The following is a 27,061-nucleotide window of genomic DNA, read 5'->3' on the forward strand; positions in this document are numbered from 1 at the left end:
CAGTATCATTAGAGATCAGACTTCCAGGAGAATTTCCTGTTAGTTTTGGCTAAATTTTTATTGGTGAATTATATAGAAAAACAAAATATATCGATTATAGATAGTCTCTGGAAAGTATTAGATGAAAATACAATAAAGAAAATGTATCTACATAGAATCTAGCAATAGAAACCACAGTAGAAACCACAGATGATTAGACTAAATCTTAGAATACACTAGTGAAATTGAACTCTTTCATTGGCCACTGTTGGTAATGACTGGCACCATATGGGTTTACTCAAAGCAACTAGAAACACATTTATCCCTTGCTTCTTAGTGAAGTTACCAGATGGCCCCCAGGAAAGAATATGATTTCTCTCCAGTTTTACTTATCCCGAGAATAAAAATCTTAAATTTAAATGTATTATAGCTTTCACGATTTCATCGTGATTAAACACAGCTAGGAAATGATGTTACACAAAGAAAATTCCAGCCCTTTAGGAATCAATCTAAGCATTAAGTCATTCAAAGATATTCCAAAGTAATGGGTGAACTGTTTCTGTGTCTTATTTTTTCAGTTTAAATAAGTTGAATAAAAATTTATTCAAAAAAACAACCAACAGAAGGAGATTTGGGAAATTAACAACTATTTGGAAATTAAACTATATTATTCCAAATAACCAATGAATGGAAGAGAAAATTACAAGGAAAAGTTTTAAATATTTGATGATGAGTACAAATGAAAACACAAGATACTAAAACTAACAGGGTACAGCAAATGCAGTGTTTATAGGAAATTTTTAGCTATAAAACCAATATTAAAAAAGAAGTTAAATCTCAAATCAACAATTATTAAGCCTTATACCTTAATAATTAGAAAATGAAGAGAAAACTAAGTTCAAAGCAAGCAGCAGGAAGGAAATAATAAAGTTGTGGAATGAGAATAGGAACAATCATTGAAACCAAAAGTTGTTTACAAATTAACAAACCATTAGCCTGACTAAGAAAACCAGAGAAAAAATAGCTAAATTATTCAAATCAGTAGTTAAAGAGGGATATCACTAATGATCTTACAGAAATATAAAGATTTAAAAAGGAATACCATGAACAATTGTAGGTTTACAAGTAGATAACTTAGATGAAATTTAAAAAATAAAAAGCACCTTGGGGCTGGCCCCATGGTCGAGTGGTTAAGTTCGCGCGCTCCGCTGCAGGCGGCCCAGTGTGTCGTTGGTTCGAATCCTGGGTGCAGACATGGCACTGCTCATCAAACCACGCTGAGGCAGCGTCCCACATGCCACAACTAGAAGGACCCACAAAGAAGAATATACAACTATGTACTGGGGAGCTTTGGGGAGAAAAAGGAAAAATAAAATCTTTAAAAATAAATAAATAAATAAAAATTTAAAAAAATAAATAAAAAGCACCTCATATTCAAGTCTTTCCTCGCCTCTGCTTTATTTTTCCATGTCCCTTAACAGTCAAATGTCTTGCCAGAGTCTTCCTCCTCCCTGGCAATTCCCAACCTCGGTGTCCTGTCTCAACGCTATACCGCAGTCAGTAACAAGCCAGCTGTTACTGAAACTGGTGAACTATTTCCACCTGTCAGGGCAGATTCACAGTCCCACCTGTACAAATATCACCACCCTCACTCACCTGTGTTTTTCCACCTCTTGTAGTCTGTGATCAAGCCAGCCTGCACTGCATGGGGGGCCGCAGAATGTTCTACGCACCCTCCTGGTACATGTTGTTTCCTTTGCTTATACCACTCAGGCCTATTCCCACCTCTCTAGGAAAAAAAAGATATTCAAAGAGATGCTTTGTGTAGTGTTTCCTGATTCTCACAGGAAACATTTAGACTAAATTACTCTACTATGGTGAGTTTCTTAGGAAGATTGATAAACTATGTTCTTTGTTCTTAGGAAAATTTGAACCCCGTGTATGTATATGTATATATGTGTAGTGAGAGAGGTGGGTGGGGGGTGGTATTGCTGACCAGAAGGTAAGCCATGGTGGCCACATGCTTCTCTGGTTAACAAAATCAGAAATTGCTTTTCTAGGTCTATGCTTTCTCTAGGATTTGTTTTTTTGAGTATAGATTCCAAGATTATGCAAATGCCGATAATGGCCATACTATTTTTAAATTATTGTATTCTGGAGAAATGTTTAAATTCAACACCCTCATGCTGTTGGGGCTAGTTATAGTCCAACTGACTAGGGAAAGATGTTAATGAACACAAAATTGGAATTACACAGGGAAATTAGGTTTTCAGTCCCTAGTGCAAATGGCTCTAATCTTAGGACATCCTAGAAATAACAAAGGTCAGGGTGAGAGGGTGGGGATGAACAGGTAGAAATCTATCAACATCCCTAGATATCAATGAATATATCACACTTGCTGAAATATTTAAAGTAAAGAGTAATTGGGCTTAGGTGATACAAGCTGCAGGTCACTATGTGATTTAGCAAATCCTACAACCATCTCCTGGGGAAATCCACATGTGGGCACAAATCTGTACATTTACCCTACTTATGCACACTAGACTAAACTTAGACTAAACTTGTTTTTTTTTTTTTGAGGAAGATTAGCCCTGAGCTAACATCTGTTGCCAATCATCCTCCTTTCTTTTTTTTTTACCTCCCCAAAGTGCCAGTGCACAGTTGTATATTCTAGTTGTAAGTCCTTCCAGTTCCTCTACGTGGAACACTGCCACAGCATGGCTTGATGAATAGTGTTTAGGTCGGCACCCAGGATCTGAACTGGCGAACTCTGGGCCAATGACAGAGTGCATGAACTTAACCACTACCCCATTGGGCCGGCCCCCTAATGTTGAATATTAGAGGAGCTATTACTATACATTCTTAGGGAGAGTACTTTATTACTTAATTCAAATACTGAATATTCACTGAAACAGAAACTGAACAGCAATAGAATATATGTCTTTCTATTTCTGACAAAATACCTCCACTATGATGCAAATTGATTTCCTTAGGACAACAGATTTTTTTTAAGGCAGAAAACTAAAAAAATTTAGAAACATGAAACATGCAAATTTTCCTAAAATATTTAATTACATAACTTTTAGTAAATGACATTCACAATATGTCTGAAAAAACAGTTGAATGAAACTTTCCACCAACATAAAAATATAGCTTAAAAATTAGAGGCCGCCTCTGTGGCCGAGTGGTTAAGTTCTCGCGTTCCACTGCAGCGGCCCAGGGTTCGGATCCTGGGTGCGGACATGGCACCGCTCATCAGGCCACATTGAGGCGGCGTCCCACATCCCACAACTAGAAGGACCTGCAACTAAGATATACAACTATGTGCTGGGCGGGAGGGGGAGTAGATAAAGCAGAAAAAGAAAAAAGGTTGGCAACAGTTGTTAGCTCAGGTGCCAATCATTAAAAAAAAAAAAAATTAAACCTTTAGGAACTAAGACATCTTAACACAATCCTGATAATTCTCACAAATTAAACTCTCTAAGCTTTCTCCCAAAAGCTTTACTTTCCATTCTCAAAAATTCATTCTAACACCAATCAAAGAAAATGGACCCCAATTATAATAATTAATAATTCAAAGTATTTTTAAAAGCCTCCCAAAAAAACTCTCTCAAAAAAGTAGATACATTAAATGATTTCTTTTCCTAAAGATATTTTCTCATTGAAAAAGATATTCTCTTCACTACTAAATACTAGCTTGCAAATTGATACTAAAAATCTATGAAAAAGTGATCAAAGGGTTACAAATATTGAGTATTTATTATGTGCTTGGTGCCCAGCAGGAAAGAATGTAAGGACAGCATAAAGGAAGAACAAAACATACCCTATATCCTTCAAGGAGCAGACAGTGCCAGCAAGTAGACACAACTTTAATACAAAACAGAGAGACACGCATGCCAAAGCGAAGCAGAAGGTGATTAAAGAGCAAAAAGTGGAGACTGTTTCTGCCTGGGAGAATTCAGGATGGTCCACACGGGAAGGATCATTTGAGTTAGGATTTGTATGGGTAGCTATGAGTATTTGGTTACGAAAAGCCAGATGGGAAGGAGGGCAGGTCGTCAGAGAGAAATAGTGTGATCTGAGACACGGAGTTGGGAAAGCAGGTTATATTTGGGGGACAGTAAAGTCCAAGCTCTTTAGCCCAGCAAAGAGGCACTCCACATTCTGACCAAGGCTCCCATCTTCAGTCTCATCTGTGCTGACTTCCTACTTGCAAGCTCTCCCTCTCTGTTCCCTGAGATTAGAACACCCTTCCTCTCATTCCCTCCTCCTGTCTGAGACACCTCCCCACCTCCATCTTGGCAAATTAACATCTATTTGTTCTTCAAGACTCAGTTTAGGTCTCTCCCACTTCTGCTTCCATCTGCTCCCACTCCTTTGCCCCCATACACACAAAGCTGGGGTTTGGTGCTTATCTTCTGTGCTCCCCTAGTACCAGGGTGGCCCACATCACTCAGTAATGGAATTGACTGTTCATTGTCTATCCCCTTCCTGGGGCTTGTTCACTTTTGTTCATTTTTATCTCAGTGCCTGACACACAGTAGGTACATGGTAAACATTTACTGGTTATTGAATGAACGACAGAAATGGCCTAGCTTGACTGAAATGTATGTAGGATGTATGATAAAAGAAACAAACCAGGAAAGATAGATTAGAGAAGATCATACAGGGCATGTCTGCTATGTGTGGTGTCATGAGTGTTGTTTCTCAAATACCTCTGGTTTTATCTCCTTTTAGACATATGATATAAATGTACTTCCTGCCCCATTGTGATGGAATAGGGTCACATTACTACTTCTGGCCATAAGTTTTGAGTGGAAGTGACATGTCATTTCCTGGTCAGAGTAGTTAATTGCCAGTGCAAGACACTCCAGAGCTCTCTCTCCCCTCTTCCCTCCACCAGCCTGAGTCCCTGAGCCAGTAAAAATGAGCAGTCTCCCTGCCAACATGTGATGGACACATAACATGAGTAAGAAATAAATATCTGTTGTTTTAATCCACTGAGACTTCTGAAGCGTTTGCTAATGCAGCATAACCTAATTTATCCTGGCTATTGCACTGTGCTAAAGAATTAGACTTTTGGAAAGTTTATGAGGTAAGTCTTTGGGAGCCATTAAGAATTTCCTTTTTCTGGCAGGGAAGGTAAACAAGGGAATAATCTATCAGAGCTAGATTTCAGGAAAACTAGTTGAAGATTCTTTTTAATGACAGATTTAAAACAAAAAGATGAACTGAAGTCAGGGAGAGAAATTAGGATCCTATTATAGTAGTCTTGGTCTCTAGCTCCCAGACTTATGCTCTATGGAAGTCTCTTTCAGGAGATACAAACTGATGTAGCATCAGTAAAATGCTTTCATGGTAAAACAAATCTGGAAAACTTTATATATTATGTTGCCTTTTTAAGATATTTACAGTATATTTTAGCTAATTCAAGAAAAGAAGACAGATTCACTCAAAAAATATTTGCTTACTTCCTACAGGGTGCCAAGCAGTCTGCTGGGCATTGGACAATGGATATGAAAGACACAATCTATCTTCTAAAGGAGCTTCAAGTCTTCACTCACTCATCAATTTCTTTATTATCCAATTAACTTTTTTTTTTTTGGTGAGGAAGATTGCCCCTGAGCTAACATCTGTTGCCCATCTTTCTCTATTTCGTATGCGGGAAACCACCACAGCATGGCTTGATGAGCAGTGTGTAGGTCTGCACCCAAGAATTGAACTTGCAAACCTCAGGCCACTGGAGCAGAGCGCATGAACTTAACCACCATGCCATCAGGCCAGCCCCCCAATTAACATTTTCAAAGCACTAGATGTTAGGCAAAAATTAAAGAAGAAATCATCCTTGTCTTCAAGGAGTTCTCAGGCTCATAGTGGAAACAGTCACACACAAATTGATGACCAAACTCACACTGCTATAAAAGAAATAATCAAAATGTTTTAGATTTTATTTTGTTAAATTCAGGGAGTGGCAGTGGACCTTCCAGGCAGCTGGCAGTCTGGCCTGGAGTTCAAGAGAGGGCTTATGGCTTTCTATGTCTGTAGATCTGAGGATCACTCATTTAGTTTAGAAGAAGGCTAAGGACAGTGAGTGGAGGGTGGCCAACACCTGTATCCAGTGTATGGAAAAAGGCTGAGGAAAAGGAGCCCCAAAGATGGAACAGCCAGAATCCTGGACACTGCGGATACGGAAATACTAAAATGGAGGGCGGAAAATGAAGAAGCTCATCATGGTGTGGCTGCCCTAGTCTTCTTGGGAACATCAAGAGGCAAACTGAAGCAAAGGGAGGAGAAATGATCTTTAATAAGAGATCCAATTTTGCAGAGAAATCCAAAGAATTTGAAGAGTCAGTGATCTGGCAACTTGTCATTGAGGTAACTTTCAGGAGAACAGAATTAGGGAAATTGAAACCAGATTATGAGGGTTTTAGGAGCCAGCAGACAGTGAAGAAACAAGAAGTGAGTGCACAAAACACTTAACTGATGCTGCGCCCTACCCTGAAGAAATGAAATGGAATGTTGATTTGAGGGGGTAAGCAGCAGGTTTAAGAGTTTTTGTTTATGCTTTTATTTGATACTTAAGATAAGAAACCTCAAGTACTTTTCTAAGGGGAAGACAGGACTGGCAAGGCATTAAAGATGCAAGAGACAGAGTTGGGAATGGGGGGTGGATAGAGTGGGATGGGATGGAAACCGGTGGGACAGGACCAAAGCCTTGGGTGCAGCTGTCTTTATCCCTGGAAAAGAGATAAAAGATTTCTTTCTCTGAGAGGAGAAGGAGAACAAGGTGGGCCCAGAGAGAGAACAGTAAGGAGAAGAGGGAAGGAAGTTCAGTTTTTGTGGAATGATCTCAAGATTCTGAAGAAACAGGACTATAAAATTATCTGTAACGCCAATAACTGAGTGGATTTGAGAAGAGCAGAAAAATTTGAAGACAGTTTCTAGGGGGAATGCAGCTGGGACTCAACTAGAGACCACTACAAGCATTGCCAATTGTGGGTGTGCTATAGGAGTTTTGTGCAGGGTAATTCTTGGTTTGGCAGAACTCTCCTGTGCATTGTAGGAAGTTTAGCGTCACCGGCTCCTGTGCATTCAATGCTAGGATTGCTCCTCTGTCTTTGTGATAATCAAAAAACATCCTCGTTAATTTCCAAATGTCCTAGGTTGAGAATCATTTCGCTGACATTAGACAGCCTGACACTACAGCAGAATCAAATCAGCCTAGTATATGGCCTTCCCCAGTAACACTTAGAAACCTAAGATCAGAGTTCAGTAGTTTTAAAAGCTTTGATAAGGAGACAGTAAAAGAAATGTTCCTAGATTTCCCCCCCATTGATTGAGAATATATCATCCCCATCCTACATGCCTAGATCTGTCTCCAGCAAGAGCAATTCCTAAGCACACATAGCATTTTAGAGCGGCACAGGATGTTAATTATTGCTGATTCAGAGACATTTTTATAGGCGAAGTATGTCTAAACCCTGATCCAAAGCCTGGTTTTCTAAGCCTGGCCCTTTGCCCAGGATGAGGAGGTGAGGAGGGACTCGAGTAAAAGTCCCACAAAGGCAGACAAAGGAAATCAGAGGACTTAGTCTCTAAGAGAGGCCCTGCTGAGGTCTCTGGGCGGAGCACACAAACATGGCTCAGATCTTGGGAGTTTGAAAATACAGCTGCTGATTTGCTCCAACAAACACAGTTCTAGAAATACTGACGCAGTAGCAGAGCTGTCTGTGCAAGACTTGGACCTGCCCAGACAGAGAAAAGGTCTAAGTTAAATATAGCCTCTTATCAAAATAACTTAGGGGAACTGATACCTAGTACTATCTCACAGCTAGACCTTGGCTTCTGCTCATCAACTGTCTTAGGTTCCTTAAGAAATTCTCAGTATGCCTTGCTAACTCATCTGATCATGACCTCAGCCTCCCCTCAGCCTGTCCCATAGGGCTAAGCCAATGGACTTCATCCTGCCAATAACTTCACCCTGTCTTGACCCCAGTCTTCTGGGTCACGGCCCTCAATTAAGCCTTGCCACATTGATTCTTCAACCTTAGCCCACTTCAAACACTCCTCCCACTCAAAACACTGATGGTGATCTGTCTGGTTTTGGTCCCTGCCTGTCTTCCCAAAACTCTTGCATAGACCCTCTAACTGCAATGCCCTGCCTTCTAATCTTCTTTATCGAAGTGTAGTAGCACTTTCCAGCCCCAATAGCTACTTATCTGACATTTCCAAATATCTGAAATAGGCCAAGGCATTTCATAAGACCCATCTAGAGCGTGAGGGAGTGCCAAAGGGCTTTACTTTGGGTTGAAGTAGGGCCAAAAATAATGTAGAGCCTCAGTGTGCCTTTTAGTGAGGCATAAAACACTCATGAGCTAAAATAAAGAAAACTCGCAATGTGTTTGTTAGACCATATTCCAAAATCTAAGACTAAAGAAAAGATTATATTTTATACAGAAGTAGTAACATCTATTACACCACCTTTAGCTTTGAATGTTCTGATTGCTGACTTTGGATGGTAAATAACTTCATCTAATTATTCATTTCAAGCCTCTGGGCTTAGAATAAACTGTTAAGTTATATGAATTTCTAAAAGTCAATTATCAGAAAATGAACAGACACTAAGTAGTAATGAAAGAGAAACCTGATTTCAAGAAAAAAATGTTAATCATCTTTAAAGAAAACATAGCATAATGTCAAACAATACATATATAGCGTTTTAAAATGTATATACTACCCCATAATTTGAATATATTTTATACTCTTTAAAAACTTCTGAATTTTGAGAAAATTAGACTACTTACATTTCATTTACAGTGAGCAACCAAAAGAGACTTATATTTCATTAATAAATATTCTCTGGCATATGATTCAATTACGTTAAGATTCTGACACTGAGGCAGCATCTAAAGGGCTAACATACTATTTCCATCAAGGTTTTCCCAAGCCCATGTCACACAGCTCCCTCTCATCTCCTAGGTTTAGTGTTTGGACCATCCAATTTAGCATATATCAAAGGGTCTCATACTGACCTCGAGATGCTCCAAATCTTCTCAATTTGACAAGTATACAAAGAGTGTCAATTTAGCAAGACCACCAGTTCCTTTTGAAAGATAATGATCATGTCTTCTGCTTTTTTAATCTCCCATAATGTGGGCAAGAGATAAAAGTCCTAGAATCAAAATAAAACCTATTGATCTAATTCAAAATCAACACCATCGATGACTTATAACTCCCAAATATAAATGTGGTAATTTAATCACTTAAATTGAACCATACCTTATTACTGAATTCCCTTCAGGTTGTTCTTTATGCAGAATATGTTGGAAGTAATCTTCTATGATGTAAGCCATCGCAAATTTTTTTAAGTATGGGTAGTAGAGAGGGTGCCGTGCTATGATGCCTATTGTATACAAAACATTACATTAATAAGCACATATGCTGAAGATGGATTAAGATGACTCACTAATTTGAAGTACCTTAATCTGATTCTGGGAGGATGTTGTATATCAGGTGGGGATGGGAGTGGTGGGGAGATTTGGGGTGGATACAAAGGACAAATTGTTGTCATCAAGGCGAATCTCTTGGTGGTGAGTATCATTCTCTCTGCTTTGCCAATGTCCAGAGTTTCTCTAATTTAGGGTTGCCAGATTTAGGTATCTCTAATTTAGGATATACCTAAATATTGCGTGGGACATACATTAAAATTCCTCCTTGTTTACCTGAAATTCAAATTTAACAAGACATTCTTTATTTTATCTGTCAATTCTAGTTATCTCAAGGGGTACTATGAAATTCTAAGAAAACTTATTTTCATTCCTTTAATTTTTGAAACTAAGTATATACCATATAGTGGCAACTTGCAAAGAGAGGATGGAAGAGTGACACAAAATCAAATGAAGAATGTTGGGCTATTCACTTGAAAAGACTAGTTGCCAAGGTTAAGGACCTTGACTATCATGTTCACTGCTATATTTCCACTCACAACTGAAGTACTAGGGAATGGTAGGGGCTAAATATTTTTTGACTAAAAAAATAGCAGATATAAATGTCTCAATTTTTTTTGAGAATGCAAACTCCTCTCTTTTATCATCAGGAAGAAAAGGTTGGCTAGTCCATTCCTTTTAGTCACCTCAGCTCACACGGCTCAAATAAATACAGCAGGTAACAGTGCGGCTGAGTACACAAACTGGCTGTCACTATAATCCAGAGAGCCTGCCATCTACAGACAAAGCAGCAATGGAGTCATTGTTTATAGGATTTCAGATGCAGGCACCTTGAATAAGAATCTGTACACTGCATTTCTTTCAGTTTACCAACTCATGAGATGATAGAGATTTAGGTCCACTATGATTTTTATATATTATTTTTACTAAAGGATAATAACTTTTACAGTCCACTTAAAGGCATTTATTAAAAAAGTTTGGTTATTCTTGGGATTTCAGTAAAGAGATGAGTGAATGGTATTCCATGAGGTTAAAAAGGAGAAGGAACCAGGGAAATTACTCTAAGAAGAAAAGGAAAGGATCCAGCAATTTCTGGAGAAGAAAAGAAGGAGAAAGGAGTTTTAAAAGTGAAGAGATCTTCTTTAAAAATATATAAATAAAGAAAATATAGGGGCTGGCCCAGTGGCGCAGCAGTTAAGTGCACATGTTCCGCTTTGGAGACCCAGGGTTCACTGGTTCGGATCCCGGGTGTGGACATAGCACTGCTTGGCAAGCCATGCTGTGGCAGGTGTCCCACATATAAAGTAGAGGAAGATGGGCACGGATGTGAGCTCAGGGCCAGTCTTCCTTGGCAAAAAGAGGAGGATTGGTGGCAGATGTTAGCTCAGGGCTAAACTTCCTCCAAAAAAAAAGAAAGAAAGAAAAGAAAATATATATGAATAAGGAAAAATAGAACTATGGTGATAATAATGATGTATTGTACTATTTAGAGAACATCAGAGAAAAGACTAAAAGGGAGCTCTTGGCAAAAGGCCAATTCATAGAAGAAGTACATTGTAATACTATGAAATAGGAGTGGATTTTCTGGCCCCAAATATGTTAAAAATATTTATTTTTTGTGAAAATGAATTATTACATTGAGAGCCAAAGCTTCTCTGAAGTACACGTTTTTGTTTATTTGTTATGTCAGTCAGTAAGAAAACAGTTATGCAGCCTTGGACATCTCAATGTAGCTTAACCAATAACAGTAACGAAAGACTTTGAATCCAAATGAAAACTTATTAAATGACTGAAATCAATTTTAGAGATGTGAAAAATGGTTTTTATAAGCAAAAACATACCGATATTTGCAGACTTGCCTTTGTCCTCACTTGTTTTTCTTTTTTTTTTTAAAGATTGGTACCTGAGCTAACATCTGTTGCCAATATTTTTTCTTTTTTTCTTCCTCTCCCCAAAGCCTCCCGGTACATAGTTGTACATTCTAGTTCTGCTATGTGGGACACTGCCTCAGCATGGCTTGATGAGCGGCGCCATGTCCATGCCCAGGATCTGAACCAGCAAAACCCTGGGCCGCTGAGATGGAGCACGTGAACTTAACAACTCGGCCACAGGGCAGCCCCTGTCCCCACTTCTTGTATTGGCCAGATCTTCTAAACGATATGTCAGTGAACCACTTAGTAGATCTACCAGTGGAAGAAAATTGAAGAGATACATTAAAAAAAATTAAAAGATGGTCATATGGAACGTGGTTGTTCTGACATGGAAGTTACAGAGAGCAGTTTAGTTGGTCAAGATTAGATAATCCCTTTTTGGAGGAATTTTCTCTCAACACTCTAGGTTGAATACATGTTTCTTTAGATTTCTAAGAACACAACATTCATGAGGCATAACTATATGCTTTGCTTAAAAAAAAATCCAATTTTTATGTAAAACCAATAATAAAATGAGAGCAGGTGACAATATTAGTTGAGATATTCACATGATCCTAAATGAGCGTACCTGCATAATTAGTAGAAAGCTAAAGATCTACAGTGTCATTTAACAAATGGGAAGCAGAACATTTCAGAGTTTTTCTTTTTATGATGATTTTGTGGGAATAATAACTCTTTGTTTAGACTTTAAATCCACATCTCATCTTCGTGGGAGACCGAAACTTTATAGATACTCTCTAAGGTTGAACAGCATTTAATTTAAGCTAGGGAACCATGCAATAAATACCAGTTCACCAAGATAAATGTAAAGGATATGCAAAACCAGTAAGACCTCCTTAAAATGAATTAGTAAGAAAATGATTCCAAAAGAGTGGGAAAAAAATGCTCAATTGTAAAATATCTTTAAAGCAAATTTCATAAGCATATGAAAATTAAAATTAGGCCAAGAAGCACATTGACAATTATAATGTAAACCCTTTGAAAAATACGCAATCCTCATTTTGCACAGTTTCAATATGAACAACTTTCAGTTACCAAAATTTAGCTTATTAACACCAATCCCCAAACAACACAGTTCCAATTTCAGTTACCCCAATGTATCAACTGGACGTAATCACATAATTATTATTCAGTTTGCACACATACCCAAAGTGTATAGTTGTGTTGCTTCCTTGTCTCCTAGCGATAAATCCACATGGCATTTTACAAAACTGGATCATGGAGAGAATTGGCTGAGAATGATGGAAGATGTCGAAAAGAAAACTCCAGGCCCCAAATGGCATCACTTGTGCTCAAGTCCATGATCCTAAACCTAGACTTAATACCCGACCTAACTGCAGTTTCAACCTCTCCCAGAAAGGTGATTTTAGTCGGCCAGTCTGAAATTTTCTGGTCAGCACTAATGAGGTAATCTGTCAGATGAGCCCTCCCCATTCCTCAGAGGAAGAGGAGGCAATCTACATGATAAAATCCTTGCCGGTCCCTTCCCCCTAGAGGAGATGGCCTGGCCTAAAAATAATCTTTTCTCTTGTTTTGCCAATGATTCCCCTGCCCTACCCTCCTGGCTATAAAAACCTTCCAGTTTGTACAACCCCTCACAGCGCCCTTCTACTTGCTAGAAGGGATGTCAGCTGCTCGATTCATGAATCACTTAATAAAGCCAATTAGATCTTCCAACTTACTTGGTTGAATTTTGTTTTATAATAAAGTGTAGCAAAGAAATAATAAGTAATAACATGGGAGGTAAAATTTGAATCAATTGTAAATCAAATTAGAGAAGAAAGAGCTGACAGTAGGAATGTTGACACTTTCAACATTTGAAAGACCCTAGATCCACAGCCAGAGGAAATTTCTCAACATAAATGAGGGAAGTGATTGTGACTAAAAGGATGAAGATGTCCCAGAGGAATCCATGCCAGCTAAAAGAAAACCTTCACGTTAAAGAAATTCTTGAAGAAACTTCATAACCATTGAGAGCCCAAAGGATAAAATGTGAAGCTGATCCAAATGTAGAAAGGAATATGACAAGTTAGAGTAGATTGTGGGTTTACAGTAGTCCTCTTTTATACATGGTTTCAGTTACCCGTGGTCCGAAATTATTACATGGAAAATTCTAGAAATAAACAATTCATAAGTATTATGTTGTGAGCCATTCTGGGTAGCATGATGAAATCTTGCACCATCTTGTTCCCAGGACATGAATCACCCCTCTGTCCAGCCCATGCACACTGTATAGGCATATTTGCTACCACTCATTAGTCACTTAGTAGTCAACAGTTATGGGACTGACTGTCCTGGTATCCGCGTGCTTGTGTTGAAGTGACCCTTATTTTACTTAATAATGGCCTCAAAGCACAAGAGTAGTGATGCTGGCAATTCAGATATACCATAGAGAAGCCATAAAAAGCTTCCTTTTAGTGAAAAGATGAAAGTTTTCGACTTAAGGAAAGAAAAAAAATCATATGCTGAGGTTACTAAGATCTACATTAACTTTTATTACAGTATATTGTTATAATTGTCTTATGTCACTATTAGTTATTGTTGTTAATCTCTTACTGTGCCTAATTTATAAATTAAACTTTATCATAAGTATGTATGTATAGGAAAAAACACAGAATATATAGGGTTGGGTGCTATTCAGTTTCAGATATCCACTGGAGGTCTCATATCCCTGAGGATAAGGGGGGACTACTATATTTTAGTTTCCTGAAGCTGAATCTCTAAAAGGCTGAGAGCTTTCAAAGCTCACCCTCTGTCTTTCTGATTCAAATGTTCCTTCATGAGTATTTTCCATAGCGATCATGGTGGACCCTTCCTACCTTCCCTAGAGGGTTAGCTCTCTCCCTCACTCCAGCTAAGATAAGATCATTTTTCTGAAAGTTTTTCTCTCTGAATCCAACCTAAAATCTAGCCTTCTACTTACGTAGGCCTAACCTTGATTTATGCAACAAGAACCTCTACATTTGCTTGGATCCTCTCATCAAGAAAGAGATGAGAGACCAAATAGAATTGTAGGCTCATCATTTTTCTCCAAGAATCTTAATCTATTCAGTACCTTTCATGAACAAAACCCCCAACTCTGTCCTGTATGCCACACTCAGGTCTTACCATGACCTGACCTCAGATAACCTACATTAGTACTTGCTGCCAAAGTATCCTACATACTTGCCACATCACCTTTACAAATACACCAAAAATACACTGGAAGAAAGAATAAGTAATGAAGAGTGGAGAGAATAACTGTTTCGGCAGAAAATACCAAGTAGAGAAAATGAATATGCCTTTTAGGGCATCATCTATCTTGGGGAAATTTGGTGAAGCCAAGGTGTCTAATCTAAATGTGAGCGCTTCATGGAAGGTTTTGACATGTTCTCCATTAAGGTAAATATCAACCTGAAAAAAAATTTTTAAACGAAGAAATAGTGAAAAAAAGATTTTATGACTAAGAGGGTCTGTACTGATAATTTAGTATAAGTGAAATACTAATTGGTCAGTTCTTTACTCCTACCTTAGAAGTTCTGTCTTTGAAGCTTTTAGAGAACTACATGGAGCATACTGCTTTGTCCTTTCTGTTAGTGCAAAGAAAGATCATAACCTGCTTCCAACTTCCCTTCTGCTTCTGGACAAGTATTCCTCTCTCAGGAGTTCCTGCTGCTGCTTCCTGTTGGTGAGTAGAGAGTGACAATGAATCCTACAGTATCTGGTAGTCTGGGGCAAACTCAGTTGAAGCAGCACTAACCAGTATGGCCCTGAGGCCCACACTGGAATCAAAGACTCTTTGTTTCTTGTGGATTGATGACTGATGGCTGCCTCATCAGTCCGGAGTCCTGGAAAAGCATTTCCAGCTTCCTCACCCTGTCCTCTGAGAATTCAGTCAGGTCTGGGCACACCTTCTCTGAAGTGCCAGAGCCTCACGAGGCAGCTTTCTGTGTCATGAGCAATATCAGCCTCAACTTTTCATCAGGATGTGGTGAACGTGGCTCACACACCAATGTACAGTCAAGTCATATTGTGACAGGGAATTTAGAATAGCATCTTTTAAATTGATTTAGAGGACTACATTTGTTTATATGATCATATGAGAGTGGAGCTATGTCTTTTTCTTCATTGTCCTAATGCCTAGCATGATCAGTGCCTGCAAGTATAAGCTCTTATTAAATGTTATACTAAACTGTATGAGTTTTATTTATTTCTTGTTTTCCAAGGCTGCCCTTGCAATTACTTTTGATCCTCTTCATGACCAATGCAAGGGCTGTAGGAACTGGAAGCATGTTGCACAGAACAGGCAGGCAATAAATATAAGTTGGAATGGTATTCTGTGTTTATTCTGGGATTATTTTTTTATCTCCAAGTTGTTCTATCTAAACAAATGGCATCCTCATTCCCCTCCCATTGTGACGAGCCTGCTTAAAACTGATCTTAGTTTTTCTTGCTTAAGGCTACTAAGGCAAGAGTAACTGACTGAACTATGCCACTGTTATTTCACAGCTTGTTTACACTTGTTGCCATTGCAAGTTCTGGGCAAAACTAAGATCCCTGGCAATATCAGGCTTCACCCATTTTACAAGCTGATCTGGCATAAACGTGTATGGCCATGGTGAACGCTATTATCAGGTGTTTACCTACAGGTTCTCATTCAGGTTATGCTCCTTCCAAATGTTAAGAAAGATACTGAAGTAGAGGCATTTGAATATTTGTTCTGATAAACTATCTTTAAAATATTTCCAGATGGAGAACTTCACTAGCTGCGAATTAGCTTATCATCCATTTTCCTATTGTTTATGAACTCAGAGTGGCCTATGAGAAAACAGTTAGTGGGCTTGTCTTTTTATTAATGAGTGAAGAGGAGGCTATTTTAAAAAACTTTTTATTGAGATTATGATAGTTTACAACCTTGTGAAATTGCAGTTGTACATTATTATTTGTCAGTCATGTTGTAGGTGCACCACTTCACCCTTTGTGCTCACCCCTTATCCCCCCTTTCCCCTGTAACTACTAATCTGTTCTCTTTGTCCATGTGTTTAACTTCCACATACGAGTGGAGTCATACAGAGATTGTCTTTCTCTATCTGGCTTATTGCACTTAACATAATACCCTCCAGGTCCATCCATGTTGTTGTGAATGGGACGATTTTATCCTTTTTTATGGCTGAGTAGCATTCCATTACATATACATACCATATCTTCTTTATCCAATCATCAGTCACTGGGCACTTAGGTTGCTTCCACATCTTGGCTATTGTAAATAATGCTGTAATGAACAAAGGGGTGCATGGGACTTTTGGAATTGCTGATTTCAAGTTCTTTGGATAGATAACCAGTAGTGGAATGGCTGGGTCATACGGTATTTCTATTTTTAATTTTTTGAGAAATCTCCATACTGTTTTCCATAGTGGCTGCACCAGTTTGCATTCCCACCAGCAGTGTATGAGGGTTCCTTTTTCTCCACAACCTCTCCAACATTTGTTGTTTTTTGTCTTGGTTATGACAGCCAGTCTAACGGGTGTAAGGTGATATTTTAGTGTAGTTTTGATTTTCATTTCCCTGATGATCAGCGATGATGAGCATCTTTTCATGTGCCTATCATCCATCTATATATCTTCTTGGGGAAATGTCTGTTCATGTCCCCTGCCCATTTTTTGATCGGGTTGTTTGACTTTTTGTTGTTGAGTTGTGTGAGTTCTTTATGTATTATGGAGATTAACCCTTTGTCGGATATATGATTTGCAAATATTTTTTCCCAATTGGTGGGTTGTTTTTTTGTTTCAATCCTGTTTTCCCTTGCCTTGAAGAAGATCTTTAGCCTGATGAAGTCTCATTTTTAAATTCTTTCTATTGTTTCCCTTGTCTGAGAAGATATGGTGTCCGAAAAGATCCTCTTGAGACTGATGTCATAGTGTACTGCCTATATTTTCTTCTAGAAACCTTAGGTTTCAGGTCTTACCTTTAGGTCTTTGATCCATTTTGAGTTTATTTTTGTGAATTATGTAAAAGAATGGTCTATTTTCATTCTTTTACATGTGGCTGTCCAGTTTTCCCAACATCATTTGTTGAAGAGACTTTCTTTTCTCCATTGTATGTTCTCAGTTCCTTTGTCAAAGATTAGCTGTCCGTAGATGTGTGGTTTTATTTCTGGGCTTTCAATTCTGTTCCATTGATCTGCATGCCTGTTTTTGTACCAGTACCACGCTGATTTGATTACTGTAGCTTTATAATATGTTTTGAAGTCAGGGATTGTGATGCCTCCAGCTTTGTTCTTTTTTCTCAGGATTGCTTTAGCAATTCGGGGCATTTTGTTGCCCCATATGAATTTTAGGATTCTTTGTTTTATTCTGTAAAGAATGTCATTGGGATTCTGATTGGCATTGCATTGAATCTGTAGATTTATTTAGGTGGTATGGACATTTTAACTATGTTTATTCTCCCAATACATGTGCATGGAATGTCTTTCCATCTCTTTATGTCATTAATTTCTTTCAGGAGAGTCTTGTCGTTTTCATTGTATAGATCTTTCACTTCCTTTGCTAAATTTACCTCAAGATATTTTATTCTTTTTGTTGCAATTGTGAATGGGATTGTATTCTTGAGTTCTCTTTCTGTTAGCTCATTATTAGAGTATAGAAATGCTACTGATTTATGTAAGTTGATTTTATACTCTGCAACTTTGCTATAGTTGTTGATTATTTCTAATAGTTTTCCAATGAATTCTTCAGGATTTTCTATATATAAGATCATGTCATCTGCAAAGAGCAACAGTTTCACTTCTTCGTTGCCTATTTAGATTCCTTTTATTTCTTTTTCCTGACTAATTGCTCTGGCCAAAACCTCCAGTACTATGTTGAATAAAAGTGGTGAGAGTGGACACCCTTGTCTTGTTCCTGTTCTCAGAGGGATGGCTTTCAGTTTTTTCCCATTGAGTGTGATGTTGGCTGTGGGTTTGTCACATATGGCCTTTATTATGTTGAGTTGCTTTCCTTCTATACCCATTTTATTGAGAGTTTTTATCATAAATGGATGTTGGATCTTGTCGAATGCTTTCTCTGCATCTATTGACATGATCATGTGGTTTTTGTTTCTCACTTTGTTAATGGGGTGTATCACGTTGATTGACTTGCGGATGTTGAACCATCCCTGTGTCCCTGGTATAAATCTCACTTGATCATGGTGTATGATCTTTTTAATGTATTGCTGTATTCGGTTTGCCAAAATTTTTTTGAGGATTTTTGCATCTATGTTCATCAGTGATATTGGCCTGTAGTTTTCCTTCTTTGTGTTGTCCTTGTCTGGTTTTGGGATCAGGAGGATGTTGGCTTCATAGAATGTGTTAGGAAGTGCTCCATCTTCCTCGATTTTCTGGAATAGTTTGAGAAGGAGAGGTATTAAATCTTCTTTGAATGTTTGGTACAATTCTCCAGAGAAGCCATCTGGTCCTGGACTTTTATTTTGGGGGAAGTCTTTGATTACTGTTTCAATTTCTTTACTTGTGATTGGTCTATTTGGATTCTCCGTTTCTTCCCGATTCAGTCTTGGGAGGTTGTAAGAGTCTAAGAATTTATCCATTTCTTCTAGGTTGTCCAATTTGTTGGCATATAGTTTTTCATAGTATTCTCTTATAATCTTTTGTATTTCTGTGGTATCCGTTGTGATTTCTCCTCTTTCATTTCTAATTTTATTTATTTGAGTCTTCTCTCTTTTTTTCTCAGTGAGCCTGGCTAAGGGTTTGTCAATTTTGTTTATTTTCTCAAAGAACCAGCTCTTTGTTTTATTGATCCTTCTACTGTCTTTTTTGTTTCAATTTCATTTATTTCTGCTCTATCTTCTATTATTTCCCTCCTTCTACTGACTTTGGGTTTTGTTTGTTCTTCTTTTTCTAATTCTGTTAGGTGTAGTTTGAGATTGCTTATCTCAGATTTTTCTTATTTATTGAGGTGAGCCTGTATTCCGAAGAATTTCCCTCTTAGAACCAATTTTGCTGCATCTCAAATGAGTTGGCATGGTGTGTTTTCATTTTCATTTGTCTCCAGATAATATTTGAGTTCTTCTTTAATTTCTTCAATGATCCACTGGTTGTTCAGTAGCGTACAATCTCCACATTTTTGCCCCTTTTCCAGGTTTTTTCTTATAGTTGATTTCTAGTTTCACAGCATTATGGTCAGAAAATATGCTTGATATTATTTCCATGCTCTTGAATTTGTTGAGGCTTGCTTTGTTTCCCAGCGTAGGGTCTATCCTTGAGAATGTTCCATGAGCACTTGAGAAGAATGTGTAACCTGCTGTTTTTGGATGGAGTGTTCTACGTGTAGCTATTAAGTCCATCTGGTCTAGTTTTTCATTTAACTCTACAATTTCCTTGTTGACTTTCTGTCAGGATGATCTATCCATTGGTGTTAGTGTAGTGTTGAGGTCCCCTTCTATAATTGTGTTATTGTTGATATCTCCTTATACTTTTGTTAATAGTTGCTTTACACACTTTGGTGCTCCTGTGTTGGGTGCATATATATTTATAAGTGTTACGTCTTCTTGGTGGAGTGTCCCTTTTATTATTATAAACTGCCCCTCTGTTTCTCTTTACCTGTTTTGCCTTGAAGTCTACTTTGTCTGATGTAAGTATGGCGACACCTGCTTTCTTATGTTCACTATTCGCTTGGAGTATTGTCTTCCATCCTTCGCTCTGAGTCTGTGTTTGTCTTTGTGGCTGACATGTTTCCTGGAGGTAGCATATTTTTGGAGCTTGCTCTTTAATCCATCCTACCACTCTGTGTCTTTTGATTGGAGAATTCAATCCATGTACATTTAAAGTGATTATTGAAATGTGAGGGCCTAATGCTGCCATTTTATTGCTCATTCTCCGGTTCTCCTGCATTTCCTTTGTTTCTCATTCCATGAATTTTGGACTACAAATTCAGATAGGTAGTTTTCTATAATGGCTTCCTTCTTATTTATAATTTGTGTCTCTCTTCTTGTTATTTGTTTAGTGGTTACCATGTGGTTTGTATAAAACATCTCATAGATGAGATAGTCCATTTTCTGATAGACTATTATTTCCTAAGATTAAGCCGTTTCATCCCTCTCCTCTTCCCCTTCTATGTTGTTATTGTCAGATCTTTTTCTCTTCTTGTGTTGTAAATTTGTGGTTAAAATGACAAGATTATATTTATTCTTGGTGTTTCCCTTCCTATTATCTTTAATGTTATACTTAAGCATTTGCTAACCTGTTCTAATGGAAAGCTTCAATTTTCTGATTTTGTCTTTCTACTTATCTCCTTTACTCAGAATTTTGTAACCCCTTTCCTTTTTTTTTTTTTTTTTTTCAGGTATGAGGGTCTTCCTGAGCATTTCTTGTAGGGGGTCTCCTGTGGCGATGAACTCTCTTAACTTTTGTTTATCTTGGAAAGTTTTTACTTCTCCATCATATTTGAAGGATATTTTCACTGGATAGAGTATTCTTGGCTGTAAATTTTTGTCCTTCAGAGTTTTGAATATATCTTTCCACTGTCTCCTAGCCTGTAAGGTATCTGCTGAGAAATCTGCTGACAGCCTGTTGGGGGTTCCTTAGTAGGTTATTTTCTTCTGCCTTGCTGCCCTTAATATTTTCTCTCTGTTGTTGACTTTTGAAAGCTTCACTACACTATGACTTGGGGTTGCTCTTTCTACATTGATAAAGTTTAAAGATCTATTAGCTTCTGTCACATGTATTTCCATCTCTCTCCCCAGGTTTGGGAAGTTCTCAGTCATTATTTCTTTGACCAGGCTTTCTGCCTCCTTCTCCTTCTCTTCTCCATCTGGGATACCTATAATCCTTATGTTACATTTCCTAATTGAGTCAGATATTTCTCAGAGAGTTTCTTTATTTCTTTTTAGTCTTAGTCCTCTCTCCTCCTCTATCTGAAGCATTTCTATATTCCTATCCTCCAAATTGCTAATTCTGTCCTCCATATTATCAACCCTACTGTTCAGAGAGTACAGATTTTTCTTAGTCTCCTCGATTGTGTTTTGTATCTCCACCATTTCTGATTGGTTCTTCTTTATAGTATCAAGCTCTTTTGTGACGTAGCTCCTGAACTCATTGAGTTGTCTATCTGTATTCTCTTTTAACTCATCAAGTTTTTTAATGATAGCTATTTTGAATTCATTGTCATTTAGGTTATAGATTTCAGTGTCTTCAGGATTGTTTTCTGGGTACTTGTCATTTTCCTTCTGTTCTTGAGATTTAATATAATTTTTCATACTGCTTGATGTCATGGATTTGTGCCTCCGCATAGAGATAGAGTTCGGTTACTACTTCCACTTGCTTCTACTGGTGGGGAGGGAGCAGAAGCTGTGTAATCTGCACTGACCAGGATCCCTGTCAGCTGTTCCTGACCGAACCTGGGCCCCTCCTCGGGATTGCAGTGGCCCTGTGGCATCTCCCATCAGCTGTGGGAATAATCACAAGGGGGCTTCGGGTTGCTTGTGCCTGCTCTCACAGACCACCTAGACACACTCCCTCTTTAGGATCTGCAGCAGTGTTATGGGTGTTCACAGCAGCCGGCAGCTGGTTCACCTAGACTCACAGCTCTGCCACCATTAGGTCCCGCAAGATCTCACTTGTTCACTCTGAGCCACAGCAGAGCTGTGGGTATCTAATGCAGCCAGTGGTTAGCTCAACCAGCTACGCCACTTCTGCCCCATGGCCTCTCAGCCTTTGTGTTTGGTGGGCGGGGCCTCTCCATTAGGGCTGATGAGAGACTTTCCCTGCAGCTGCTGTGGGACTATGGATTTTCCCACTGGACCAAGAAGCAGTCACACTGGGGCTCCGGATTGTCACTGCTGATTCACACAGTCCTGTTGGGTCTCCCTTGCCCCCTCAGGGCTGCAGCAGGGCTGCGTGTGTTTAATGCAGCTGGTGGGTTGCTCAGCTGAGCCCCTTCTGCCCCAGGGCCTCCCAGCCTTTGTGTTTGCTGGGTGGGGCCTCTCCACTAGGGCTGACCAGAGACTTTCCCCACAGCCCCTGTGGGACCGTGGATTTTCCCACTGGACTAAGGAGCAATCACAGGGGGCTTAGGGCTGTAGTCACCTGTTTCCACAGTCATGCTGCCGATGTGCATGCCCACCCTCAGTGCCATGGCAGTGCTATGAGCATGTCAGCTGGGAGATAGTCTCTTGCAGGTACTAGGCTGTCTGGGGGTCAGAGAATTTTCACCAATCTCCACCTGCTCTCAGGGGGTAGTCTATCCACCTTGCGATGTATAGCCATGCAGGTCTCTCAGGTGTCCTGAGGTGCTATGTGGATATCCTTTGTTGATCAATGAATGTCCAACTAGTTGTAGTTCGAAGGGGGAGAGACAAAGAAAACTACTCGCTACGCCATGTTGCTGACGTCCTCGAGGAGGCTTTTTTAAATCAAGCAATAAAAATGAGTTGCAAATCTCTTTTCAAAATTAGCTTTAGAGCCAACCCTGATGGCCTAGTAGTTAAAGTTCGGCATGCTCCGCTTTGGTGGCCTGGGTTCAATTCCCAGGCACAGAACTGTATCACTCGTCTGTCAGTAGCCATGCTGTCGTGGTGGTTCACATAGACGAACTAGAAGGACTTACAATTAGAATATACAACCATGTACTGGGGCTTTTGGGAGGGGGAACAAAAAGGGAAGATTGGCAACAGATGTTAGCTCAAGGTGAATCTTTCCTAGCAATAAAAAAAAAAAAAAGGAGTGTTAGAGCCTGTCTGAGCTGGATTAGGGGGCCAGGGTAAAAAATAATAATAATTTAAAAATAAAATAAAAATAAAAATAACCTTTATAGTCATGCCATACATTGGTAGCCCTAGAACTTCCTTATCAATCTGTTAAGGCCCAAATTTCCAGCAACTATCTAAAACATCTGCAGATGGCATTGATTGGTGATACTACCCACTCCTTGTCCATCATGGAACATTTCCATCATTTTCCATGACCCACAAGACTGGAACATCTCAAGTTTCAATGATATTACAGATAATTGAAAACGTGGCCGCCATAATGTCAAAAATGAAGTTGCCATGAATCTTACCAATGAATTCATCAATGCAAAATGTCATATTGTGTTATTGCATTCTTTTCAAACTCTAAACAATGGACTTTTCACAACAGAGGACAATTCAGGAAAGTCATGGTTCAGGTAGATTATAAGGGCAAGTCTAGAAAATCCTACACAGGATATATTTTCTATGGTTTTGACAAAGATGATGTAACTCTAAGAAGCTTATTTTTGGGAAAAGAGTCTCACATACTTCCATTGGGAGTTAAAGGAGAAAACAGAGAGGGAAAAGAAATTATTCAGAGAGATTGTGGCTTACAAATTTCCAGAATGAATGAAAGGACAAATTTTCTGATAGAAGAAACCCAATAAATCCCGAACAAGATAAGAAGGAATGCATACCTAGACACAACATGGTGAAACTGTAGAATACCAAAAACAAAAAGAAGCCAGAAAAGAGAAAAGAAATTAACATCAAAGGATGATAAACTGACAACTTTCTTTTTCTTTTTGGTGAGGAAGTTTGGCCCTGAGCTAACATCTGTAGTCAATCTTCCTCTTTTTTTCCTCTCCAAAGCCCCAGTACATAGTTGTATGTCCTAGTTGTAGGTCATTCTAGCTCTTCTATGTGGGATGCCACCCTAGTATGGCTTGATGAGTGGTGTGTAGGTCTGCATCCAGGATTCTAACTGGCAAACCCCGGGTTGCCAAAGCAGAGCATGAACTTAACCACTACACCACCAGGCTGGCCTCTTCAAAGCTGATTTTCTAGCAGCAATAGTGAAATAATCAAAGTGTTACAACTTTCAGCCTACAGATATTTCTAGTAAAATTATCTTTTAAACTTAGGGGAGAAATAAACTCATTTTTTAAGACTATCGTTTAGGGCCAGTTTAGGTTCACAGTAAAACTGGGCAAAAAGTACAGAGTTTTCATATACCCTTTACCCCCACACATGCATTGCCTTCCCCAGTATCAACATCCTGCACCAGAATTGTCTATTTGTTAAAATTAGTGAAGCTACATTAACACATTATCACCAAAGTCCATAGTTTCCCTTAGGGTTCACTCTTGGCGTACATTCTGAGTTTTTACAAATGTATAGTGATATGCATCAACCATTATACTATCATACCAAATAGTTTCACTGCCCTAAAAATCTTTTGTTGCTCCTAATCATCCTTCCGTCTCCCTAATGCCTGGCAACCACTATTCCTTTTACTGTCTGCACAGTTTTGCCTTTTCTAGAATGTCATATAGTTGGAGTCATACAGTACGCAGCCTTTTCGGATTGGCTCCTTTTGTTTAGTAATATGCATTTAAAGTTGCTCCATATCTTTTTATGGCTTGATAACTTATTTCTTTTTAGCAACAAATAATATTCCATTGTCTGATGTACCATAGTTTATTGATCCATTCAACTACTGAAGGGCATCTTGGTTGCTTACAAGTTTTGGCAATTAAGAATAGAGCTGCCATACACATCTGTGTGCAGAATTTTGCGTGGACATAAGTTTTCAATTCATTTGGGTAAATAACAAGGAATATCATTGTTGGGTGATATGGCAAGAGCATATTTAGTTTTGCAAGAAACTGCCAAACTGTCTTCTAAAGTGGCTGTACCAATTTGCATTCTCACCAGCAATGAATCAAAGTTCCTGTTGTTCCACATCCTCACCAGCATTTGGTGTTGTCAGTGTTCCAGATTTTGGCCATTGTAATAGGTCTGTGGCGTCTCATTGTTGTTTTAATTTGCATTTCCCTCATGACATATAATGTTGAGCATCTTTTCACATGCTTACTTGCTATCTGTATATCTTTTTCGGTAAGGTGCCTGTTAAGGTCTTTTGCCTGTACTTTAATCAGTTGTTTGTTTTCTCATTGTTGAGTTTTAATAGTTCTTTTGAGTAACACTCCTTTATCAGATATGTCTTTTTGCAAACATATTCTCCCAGAATGTGGCTTTTCTTCTCATTCTCTTGACAATGTCTTCCACAGAGCAGGAAATTCCAATTTTAGTGAAAACCAGCTTATCAATTATTTCTTTAATGGGCTGTGCCTTTGGTGGTGTATCTAAAAAGTCATCATCATACCCAAGGTCATCCAGGTTTTCTCCTATGTTATCCTCTAGGAGTCTTATAGTTTTATACTTTACACTTAGTTCTACGGTCCATGAACATGGACTATCTCTCCATTTATTTAGTTCTTTGATTTCTTTCATCAGAGTTTTGTAGTTTTCTTCATATAGATCTTGTACATATTTTGTTAGATTTATACGTATTTCATTTTTTTGCATGCTAATGTAAATGGTAATGTTTTTTCCAAATTCCACTTGTTCATTGTTTGTATACAGGAAAGTCATTGGCTTTTGTATATTAACTTTATATCCTGCAACCTTGCTATAACTGCTTATTAGTTCCAGGAGTTTTTTTTGTGGATTCTTTCACATTTTCCACATAGACTATCATCTCGACAATTTTACTTCTTTCTCTCTAAACTGCATACCTTTTATTTCCTTTTCTTGTCTTACTGCATTAGCTAAGACTTTCAGCACGATGTTGAGAAGGCATGGTGGAAGTGGACATCCTTGCCTTGTTCTTGATCTTAGCAGAAAGTCTTCTACTTTCTCATAAATACACTTTTTTAAATACAAAAACTGAAACTGCCACCAACAGATCTGCACTAAAGAAATTTTTTAATAAGAGCTTTTTTTCTCTAAATGAAAGGATTGATTAATTTTGCTTTGGTTTATGCATGTTTGCTTTACCTGTTTTAGTCCCTTACTGAAACTTGATGGTGGTAGCTGAGATAGTCCATACACCCTTGGTTTTTTGTTAAGTTTTTCTTTTTGAACAGTACTTTACTGAGGCATAATTTACATAAAGTAAAATGTACAAATATTAATTGTACAGCTTAATGAGTATACAAACACATATATGTGTGTATGTGTGTATACCTATACCCAGGTGACCACCACCTAGATCACTATATTTCCACCACCTCAAAAAGTTCCCTTGTACCTTTATTCCAGTCAACAGCAACACACCCCTCCTCTGGAGTTAATCACTATTCTGACTTCTCTTACCATAAATTGGTAAGAGAAATTGCATACTTCTGAATTTTACATAAATGGAATCATATAGGATATCCTTATTTGTGCCTGGCTTCTTTCATCAACAAAATGTCATAAAGACCTCAAGGAAGAAGGAAAATGATCCCAGAAGAATGGTCTAAGGTTGAACAATTAATGAGCAGAGCAAATGGCAAACATATATGTAAACCTAAAAAGAATGTATAAATCAGTAATGCTGATTTCATATTTGAGGGGTTAGGAAAAAGAATGTTGGAGCCACAATAACACATGTACTGTGACCAACTAACTCATCTCGGTTTGTCCAGGACTTTTTGGATTTTATAACTCAAAGTGTCATAAACAGAAACCCCTTCAATCCCAGGCAAAACAGGAAGGTTGGTCACCGAAATGTTTCAGGAAGAGCGATTGGAGGTAAGGCATTGTAGGGTCCTTATAGTGTAGGGGGGAAGTGAAGCTCTAGATTAATCTTGCACTTGTTAAGATGTATGCTGAAATTTCTAGGAGTAATTGTAAGAAAAATAGAAAGGAGTGTAAGTTTCCAAACTGATAGTAGGAAAAAATGAATTAGTTTACAAAGAACAAACAAAACAAAAAAACAATAAAAATTTTATGCTA

General features: G+C 38.4%; 2 long non-coding RNA genes across 2 annotated transcripts in view; one reads left to right on the forward strand and one right to left on the reverse strand.

Moving 5' to 3' along the window:
• Positions 1-3,305: 3,305 nt before the first annotated feature.
• Positions 3,306-7,134, forward strand: LOC138921879 (uncharacterized). The gene is made up of 2 exons (XR_011434827.1): positions 3,306-3,892; positions 5,460-7,134. It is a non-coding gene; the product is annotated as an uncharacterized lncRNA (long non-coding RNA).
• A 4,165-nt stretch (positions 7,135-11,299) lies between these two features.
• The window catches only part of LOC138921878 (uncharacterized), a 91,824-nt gene continuing 76,062 nt past the window's right edge, over positions 11,300-27,061 (reverse strand). Inside the window, exons 3-4 of the long non-coding RNA XR_011434826.1 lie at positions 14,865-15,017; positions 11,300-14,749 (exon numbers count right to left, since the gene is read on the reverse strand). This is a non-coding gene — a long non-coding RNA (uncharacterized lncRNA). The remainder of the gene's footprint in view (positions 14,750-14,864; positions 15,018-27,061) is intronic.

This window comes from Equus caballus, chromosome 2, assembly GCF_041296265.1.
Source record: "Equus caballus isolate H_3958 breed thoroughbred chromosome 2, TB-T2T, whole genome shotgun sequence".
In the NCBI taxonomy this organism is placed as follows: Eukaryota; Metazoa; Chordata; class Mammalia; order Perissodactyla; family Equidae; genus Equus; species Equus caballus.